This window comes from Haliaeetus leucocephalus, unplaced genomic scaffold (assembly GCF_000737465.1).
Source record: "Haliaeetus leucocephalus isolate CR32 unplaced genomic scaffold, Haliaeetus_leucocephalus-4.0 Scaffold526, whole genome shotgun sequence".
NCBI lineage: Eukaryota > Metazoa > Chordata > Aves > Accipitriformes > Accipitridae > Haliaeetus > Haliaeetus leucocephalus.
In genome coordinates, this window is record NW_010972962.1 from 6,820,142 (window position 1) to 6,829,953 (window position 9,812).

Below are 9,812 nucleotides of genomic sequence, written 5' to 3' on the forward strand. Positions count from 1 at the left end.
CAGTGATCAAAGAACGGTGAGAAGATAGCTGAAAGGTGATCGAGGAAGGAAACGTGAATCTTGGATAGAAGCTGAGTGTCAGAGGGAACAAGAAGGATTCAAAGTGGATGTCTGTGCTTCAAAGACGTTATGCCCAAGCTACCTTTAAAATAGCTAGCATGGGTACTGTTACCTGAGCAGTGCAGCCTCATGTTCAAATATCTGGCACCTGAGGGAAGGGAGTTTACAATCAGCTGAGAACTTGACATGGCTACTGATTACATTGCTAGGAATAAAGAGCAATCTGGTTTAAAGCTAAGCCAGGGTGTTTATACACAATTTGACCCATACTGGAGGCACTTCTAAATAAAAATCCAAAGGTTGTTGTGTCCATGGAAAAAAACACCACATGATCTCTTCCACCAGGATTACCACTCAGCCACCATCTCCTTCCCAAAAGTATGTTCATAAGGCTCTCGCATTCAGCTCTTTGAAGGGAAGGCCATAATTTTTAAATCCAGTAGTACAATGTTTTTGAAACACTGCAGGAAATCCAAGCTTTACAGCCTATGTCTTAAAAATGTAGGGCAGATAGTGTGCTAGGGTTTTCCCCCCAAAAAGCAGAGGTGCATTGTTCTAATATAAAATAGAATGAACCTCTGTTATTGGTGCTGTGTATGTCCTCACACAAGGAAAGTATACATGTTTCTTCATGATGGAAACATCAACAAAAGGTAGGGAGATCATCAGGTAAAGAGTTACAATGCCAGACTATGGCTGTTAGCCCACTGCCATCATGGTGCTGCACCAAATGGACACACTGGGTTTTTTCAGTGTTGCCCTTCCAGTTCATTTAGCAATGCAAGAAAAACTTTTCAGACATCAAAGGCAATAAAGCAAAACAATGCAACAACAAAAAAAATGGGATCTATTTAATAACTCATTTACTTCCATGTAGAAGGTAGAAAATTATGCTAAAGCAAATGCTTTCTGTATTCAGAGTACAATTTAATTTATCAACATTCAGACTTCCTACTCTGAGTGATCGATTTTTCAGAATGGAAAACTAGCATAATGCTTCTGGTAGACCAAGCTAACAAAAGGAGTACTTTGCAAAATCTTTTTTTTTTTTAGCCCAGAAGGTCATCGTAGTTGTAGTGTGCTGCAATAGTTAAGCCAGCCTGTCAGCCCATGATGGCTGAATGGGGTGATCCTGTCCATCTCTCCCTGGTCTCAGCCATGTGATCCCAGTTTTGTGCGCACTGTGAGCCGGGATTCAAGTGTGCTAGGTGCTGTACTCCATTCCTCCTCTTCACTTATCAGTTCCCTGAAATGCTGTTATGGGAAATGGTGTAGGTCAGCACCAGCTCTCTTATTTACAATGTGTTGAGCCTATTTAGCACACTTCACTGCACAAAGAGGGCAGTCTCCCTGCCTCTTGGAGTTTCCTGTTTGCACTGCTGGCTTTGTGCTGGCTCTAGCAATTGCATGACCTCTTATGAGACAATCCACCTTTCTAACCTGATAGGAACCAGCTCACCTTTTTTCAGCAGTCTGTTCTCTGCAGTTTCAGAAGGCTGAATTAGTTCATAAAAGTGTCGGGTGCATCTCGGACAGCTGAAGGCAAGTGGGAGAAAGAGGAAAGACTGTTCTTTGGAGTGGCAGAGGTGGGCAGTTCATCCCAGGTCACCTTACCACTTCTTGGCTAAATAGGCTCAGGAGACACCATTGCAAAGGTGAGAAATAACTGAAGGACAATCCTGTGCTGCAGGAAACCATGCTGGTGAATCAGTGGGGTGTTACCCTGTCTTGGAATCAGTGCTGGTCCAGTGCTGGTATGATGAATTAGAGGATGCAGTTGCTGAAAAAGTAGCAATTCAAATGAGATATAAAATTAAGTTCTTGAAAGGTAGATTTTAAAAAAAGCACTAACGGGAAAGCCCACAGTTTTCAGGGGAAATTCAGTAGGGAATTAAGATAAAATACAAAAGTTAAAATGACCCACCCAACAAAAGTGAGGGAAGAATTGCCAGTGATTCCAGTCAAAAATGTCTTGTGCTGCTGCCTGTGTTACCTCCAGGACTGAAAGGCAGCCACTCTTCCCACTCAGACATGAACATCACCCAGCTGGGTATGACCTGCTAGCATACTCCATGTAGCCTTCACGCTTGGACAAGAATCCAGAGTTATGCTAGGGACTGTGTGATCACAGGCACACGTTCCTGCTGCACTTACGTCTCCCAAAGAGATCCTCTGGGCTTGCAGAACTGGTACAGATCAGCACCCACTCTCCTACTTGTTGGATATAGAAACTAATAAATTATGGGGCTGACAGAGCTATAGCATTTTAGTGAAGGGGTTTTGCGGTTGTTTTTTTTACAAACAGATATTCTTGGATTTATTTTCCAAGATGTAGACCCCAGAGACTCCAAGCAGATATCGTAGATCATCAGTTTGTATCTCTGCAGCAATATTCAAAGAACTGAGCATGCTTAGTATTTCACCAAAAGAGCTTATGAACTATCAGCTGCTTTGCTGAAACTTATCTTTATTTCTGTGATTTCCATGGACTGGGACAGGGATTTACCAGCCCTTTCCAAGCCATCAGCTCACAGCTCAGCTACAGCCTTGGCTAGCACAATGATGGGAGGTCGGGTCCAATTGTTTAAAGCAAGAGAACAGAGAGCCTGGTCTGTGAGGTGCACAGCACCCTCAGGTCTCAGGAAGAAATAGAGTACTCAAATTCACTGGAGTGGAGGCATGCAACATGAGAAATTCAGTACTTCAAAAAGTTCTGCAAAAATACTGAGCTATTTGCAGCCCATTCTCCTCAATAATGTGGAAATTCAAAAGTTACCTATTTGAAGCAGTCTCTCTGACTGTGTGTGCCTTGCTTTGGTTTTAGTCCATTTAGGTCTGTTTTCCCACTAATAATTTCTTTTCCCTTCAACCTAATTTTGTCTCTTCCCCCATCTTTCTATTTTTTTTCTCCATGTCAACAGCTGGAGATTGAGCTGTTGGGTGACAACAGCTCATTGGACAGTTTTACCCGTTGACCCAGTGCCTGCTGTGACTTTGGCTAAGATAATACAATTCATTCAGTGCCATTCACAGCAGGAGCAGAGAAGAAATTGTTTCATTACAGGAGCACAGAACAATGATGATACTACCAACTATATATAAACGCAGAGCACTAGTTACACAACAGCCAAAATTTAATGGAGGTGGAAGGCTGGGTAAATTTCCTTGGCTACCACCATCTGCCAAAACACATCCTGAAAGAACAGATGCCCGATGTTGTGCTTTGAAAGTTCCAAAACTTGTGATCTGGCTGTTGACTTCATATCCCCCAGACTGTAAATCACAGCTCTCCTAGCCTGCAAAATGATACCAACTGACTGCAGGCTCAAAGTGAGCGAATAGAGTTGCATCAGATCCCAGAAACAGTGCGGTAATTCATCTCTTTCATTTAGCAAAATGTTTTAATAGGTACGAACACTGACTGAAAGAAAATGCTGGCATTCTGCATTGTTTTGCTACCTCACACCCCTTTTCTTCCCCACAGTCCCTTTTCCTCCTCACTACAAAAACTAAGCATGTTAAAGGAAACAGATTTACCAAAATTACAATCCTGCGTGTGAGCCAGCCAGTTTTCACAGTATTGCAGTCAATAGCATGTGCTCTTGGAACGCACCACTTTGGATATCAAAGAGAGATTTGATCAGCAGGCTAATGGGTGTTCTGAGCAGCAACATTTGTCCCTTAGTTTGCTTTGAAAGCTTGTTTCCATGTACAATAAAAGTAGCCATACACTTTTGTGCAACTGCTACCCAATACCCACAATGACTGATTATAAGTGAAAGGAACTACTGATTCACTTAGTCATCTTCTGTCACAGATGCCCAATGACCAAACACTAATCGATTCTTTGAAATCTTTTTCAAAGTAGATCTGTGCAAACAGGGAGGAAAAAATTACTCCAAATACTTGTGGCTTTGTCAGTAGCTGCTGTGACTACTGATCAGTCCTCTGCTGTTCTTTGGAGATCAGAAATGTGTTTTGAGATTCACAGTGGAGAGAGATGAATCGGCCTTGCAAACTTACCCCTAAATTAAGAAATCCATATTGATACTGCAACTACCAATGAAAAACCACATTGTGGGGATTTTGTTCTCTGATGATCCTGTATATCGTGTAAATAAAGAACAGCGCAGATTAAGTCTCCTGCTAGGATGACTCCTCCAACTTATGACTTTGAGACCAGAAAGTCTCAAATACATTGCCCCAGGTCCTAATACGCTTGAGCTGTAAATACTCCAGAATCCTCAGAGCCACAACTGAGCTTGTTGAAGGAGGGACCGTTTCATCCCCTTTTCCCCACAACTTCTGGAGTAAGGTCAGCACTCTGCTACCTCTCCTTTCCTCTTGAGAATGTGAGATGAGGAAAATACCAATCTCTTACCCCAGCTTGGAAGAGGATGAGAAGAGCCCTGGTGCTTGATCATCTGTTGTTTTTGGATGACTGGTGGCTGTTTTCCTGATGGTTTGTGCATGCTATTCCCTCTGCCAGTTTGTGCTGCTGGTGAGAGCCCAGCAGCTGCTTCCTCTGACTTCTGCATGGTTTGAGTGTCTTGTTTTTCGGCCTGCCCTGCCTTGCCCCCCTGGAGCATATGAACCATTCTCTCCTGCCGCGAGGCCGAGGGAGCCTGGGGCAGGGTGAGAAGGAGTATGCACTTGCTTCACAGGTGCAGGTAACTAGCAGAGTTGGGCAGGGCCAGTATTCGGAGTATTGGTGATATTCCTGCACCGGGAAGAGTAAAGGAGTGGTGTGCTTGCTAGAGACCTGCAAGCTCAGTTGTTTGAATAGGTGAGACCCTTAACAATGTTATTTGGACTGCAGTACTTGGTGGCATCTAGCCAGGATTTAATCATGTGTCTTCTCCAGTGTGCTGCTGGTCATGTCCCTTTTTCTTTTTTTCCCCTTCCTGTGCTTTTCTCTGGCCAACTGAAATTTGAAAGCTATAAAAAGAAGGATCTTTTTACAAGGATCTCGAAGTGCATGATTTTTCCTCTTATTGTAAGTTTTAATATTGCTGATATCCATCGAATTTACTTGTTGCTTGACACGTCAGTGTGAATATATACAGCTCTCTTTCCTGAGGATAGCTGAAGTGACAGATGATTTCATTGTTGGGTGTACAATAGGCATAAGTACAATGGAAAAGAAGGACTAACATCTGCTATGGTGATATGTTTTCAAAAACATGTATTGTCATCTATCTCTTTTGCGTGTTACACAGTGATAATTAGGAGTGGCAAAGTGAGCATCAGTTTGGCTGCTTTGCAGTGATTCAGAGTTTCTACTCAGCAATCTGTATTGGTGCCTTCCAGTGTCTGACAGTGCAGTAGGTATGTTCAGATACCACATCTTTCTGTTTCTGAAGTAGTGTGCTAACTGTGCAAAGACAGCAAAGGAATGTGAACCAAAATCTAGCAGTACTTACTTAGGTCAGCTCCAGATGGCTCCATTCTGTCCATGAAATGTCCACAGCTTCATCCACTGTGGAAATATCTCAGGTTAATTTTCTGTGCCTAGTGTTCTCTCTCTCCTGTTTTTTTCTCTACCCTGAGCATGAAGTTTCTGTGATGTTTCATGCCCACACCATACCATGGCAGTGAAAACTATAATACTGTAATGACCATTCAATGACTAACCTGTAACTGAAGAATAATCTTGACATGTCTGCTCAATTTGACTCCTATTCCCCATGTGAAAAACTGCTGTAAGTCCAGATACGATTGACGGGTAATAAAGTAACACAGCCCACTTCAAATAGTAACCTGTATTCTCTACTGATAGTGGATTTCCAAACAGCCTAGGATCCCACCATGGGGGCTCTACATTTTTAGGTAACATGGTAGTTCTTGCCCTAAAGTCCATTTCTAATCTAAAAAGAAGAGTGAGCAGGTAGAAGAGAAAGCAGAGGAAGGCGTAGAGGGGCTGTAATTGCAAATGCAGATTCAAAACCGATAGCTGCAGTCATGGCCTTTGGCACACTGCAGCATTCAACATGCATTACACAGAGCTGAGAGACGTTGAAGATGGTGCTTACAAAACAAGAGTGGATTCTTTGTGTAAAAGGTAGACTGGGAAGAAGGTAAAGCATTGGCAAGGGAATCATGTTGGCAGAGCAAAGAGGAGGGCTGATCTTTTAATGGGAGAAAGATCACAACAGGAGAGGGCAGCTGAGTCACAAAGAGCTTTCAGAGAAAAAACAGGGAAGAGGTTGCATTTCCTTTTCCCTTACTGAGCATTTCATTTTCTCCCCAAACACCCTGCATACCAGGTGATGATCTGAACATATTGTGCTCTCCAGCCTGTCTCACCACCACGCCTCAACACCCTATATGCTAAGGAAAAATTGTGTTCCTTGTTTTACATGCAGTGACTTAATGATTTACTCATTCAACCTTTACACATGTAAAGCTATTTTCCCTACCTAGGAATGGCTGCAGTACCCATAATATTTTTTACTACTGGTAGCAGTTCTCCACATGGAGGTGACCCACCTCCTGCTGCTTTTGGGCATAGGAGGTTTTTCCCTCCAAACAGGTCTGAAGAGGCACATTGGGAAGCGATGAAACCTTGCTCCTGTTGCAGGTGAAGGCTGTTAAGCAGCAGTGTGGAGTCAGCAGGGCCATAACAAGCCCCAGCTGTGCCAAAGCCAGCACCAGCAGCTGGGGCTAATGAGAGCTGTGGTGGCTATGACAGGCCCTGAGCAGGTTCTGTAATCAGGTCCTTAGCACAGGGAGAGGTTTGGTCTGAAGATGTGCTCTTATCCCTGTCCTGAGGTGGGTTTACAGGACTGTCTGTGGAAGAAATACAGGTAGGATAGCAAGCGGTGCAGTTGATCTTGGTGGTGGTAGTTTCAGGGATGAGTTTAAGGTAGAGGGAAGTATCATTTGCACATGTGAATACTTCATGAAGAGGCTGGGAAAACTGGTCCTTTGTTGAGAAAGATGACTTAATTTTGGAACTTGTCAGGAGAATTCACTGTTCTCCTGTAAAAATTTTGATACGTGAGGTGTGTATTTTCTTGCTACTGCATATAGTCTACATAAGCATTCAGGATTTCCAATGCTTTTCTAATATAATGAATATGAGGGTTCAGGGTTGTTTGTAACTGAACTATTTCTTGTAGTAGCAGATAGAAGTTTCAGCTGGGCTTCTGTTGTGTTAGATCTTGTTCAAGTGCAAACTCCATGCTTGTTCTTGTTTCCAGAAAAAAAAAAAGTATTTAGCAGTGATGACTAGAAAACTCAAGGTGCCTTGTGTTTTTTTGAGCTCTGTGGTAGGATAAAATACGGTAAAAATAAGGCATGTTACTTTGTTGTTATGTTATGAAATTAATTTACTGATATGTAATGAAAGAATCTTATATGATACTAAAACTAATGTGTGAAGGCTTTAAGATGCTTAAGTATAAACTGGATATAGCCTTCAGTCTCTCTTAGTTGTAGAAGAAACTAGCCTCCCATTACACTTCACTACATGTTGATATGTAGGGTTATTTTAAACTATTATTTTCATCAGAAAAGTAAAATTAAGAGGAGCTAGTGAAAACAAAATTGCATCTCAAGATCTGGACACTGTGGTAAAGCCTGAAGATCTGTTCCTTGATCTCTGCTTCTGATTTGCTATATGACTTGGATAAATTCCTATGCATGTTCTGGATCAGAGGCTGAGCCCTGTAGTCAGCCTGTTTTGTATGATTTCAGTAGTAAAAGGACAAAAGCTATGAGTTGGGATCCTCCAGCATTAGGATCAGCCTATTCTTTCTCACCATGGGGATGATGAGAGAGCAGAGAAAGGAGCTATAGGTGAAGTTTTGGTGTGCTTTACCAGTTCCACAGTGGCAGAGGGAGGCTGGTGGGGTTAGAAGCAGAGACAAGTGGGATGTGCAGGGCTGTGTTTCATCTTAATTGTGTGCAAAAAGCACCTATTACTAATACTTCTCTGTCTCTTTGAAGGATTGAAATTATAATTAATTTGTGAATGTTCAGGCTAGCTTCATTTGTGTTTGATTTATCCTTAGTTTAACTCAAACATTTCCCTTCTGTAAAAGAAGGTGAAATGTTTGATTGTGCCTCTATGGTTATCCTTGCAGCAGGTGTAGCACCTGTGGTAGATCTGCCCTGAAGTGCCTGGAGTGAAAAAAGACTAACTGACTAAAACTTGGGCTTGATGTTGATAAAGGAGGGCACCTGTGGTAAGGTATTAACATGAATAATGGGGGCTTCAGTCCTTGTCTGAGAGCCTCTGGAAAGGGTAAGAAAATTAGTAGGATTGTCTGTGATAGTTCTTGGGGTGGGATAGATTGTGATTAAGACACATAAATTAAGCAGTTCTTACAATGAACCTGTCTTGGGTTTGTTGTCTGCCAGTGCAGTTGCTATTAACGTGATGTGATGGACAGTGTCCTGAGCTGCTATCAGCTAGAGAATAGAAGAAAGCTAGTACATTGACTTCAGTCCACCCTCTTTGCCTGTACATTTTTCTTTTTACTGCTTGAGTTTCTTCTAGAGGTGCTTTCCCTGTATTGGCACTTGAAAAGATGTGAATGTCTCTGTGTGGGAAACCACATGTCATAGAGACCCAGGGAACTTGTACTGTATTTTCTGTTGCTGGGCAGTGACAGAAGGGCCATCTGAACTACTTTCAAACCAGGTTGAGGCCAGCCCTTCTGTTACACTAGGAAGCTGTGCAAGACAGTGGTGGGAGGACTTCTATAACTAGCATTGCTGGCTTATTCCAGCTGCAAAAGTGTCTGTGAAATTAGAGCCTGTGAGAGAGGAGTTACACTCGTGTGGCTTGATCTCAGAGAGCTTACAGATGCAGGATCTTATAGACCAAATACTCCCTTACAGTTGCACTGTCTCGTCCAAGTTTAAGTCCCTACAAAAGTGCAAGAAAGTGAGAGTAGAAAAGGCTAAAAGGCAAAGCGACTTAGATTTCTTTTTCTTGGTCTATACCTGTGTAAACATCCATCTTCTTACAATGCTTTATATGTCAATTCTCTATGTGTTTTCTTGTGCTCATGAACCAGAATCAACTTGAAGAAAGGAAGATGTAGCTGAGTAGCAGTGTTTACTAAAGGTCAAGAAACATCTCTGCTGCATGTCTTTGCCATTGTAGCAAAGTCTTTGAGATTGAACTTGTTGAAGAATGATATAATAACCTCTTATTCGTTGAAGGGCTCTCTTTTTTTTTTTTTAAATCATCCCCTCAAACTCTTATATTAATAAAGATTTAAAACACTCCAATTGCCTAAGGTAAGGCTCTTCAAATTTCTATAGGAGAGAAAAATCTGCAGACATTCTTATTTCAAATGCAAACTAAACGCTAGACTACATTTTTAATATTGCCTGTATTTGCTCAACTTTGTGATTTTTGCTTGCATGAGTAAAAAGGCTAGTGAGTTGTCTTTTTCTCTTAGTTGTTTGGACAATCCACTAAAGTCTTTCAATCCATAGATTGAGAAATACCTCCTTGATTCATCTTTTGTTCAATCCTTTGCTTTCTATTCTGTCTCTTCCACTTTCTTTCTCCTTTAGGCAGCCTAGTTTGTCTCTGGCTTTTTTCCCCACTTTCCAAAAATCAAAAGTATAAAAACTAAGTTAAAACTGCAAACTGCTCTCTCAGTGATTCTTGCACCTTTTTTTTTTTTTTAAAATCTTAGTTTCAAGTCACATGGTTGTATCTCTGTGACTAAGAGCAAGGGTGGTTTTGTTTTGTAGTGTGTGAAACAGTCCTAAAAACAATGAAGCTCATA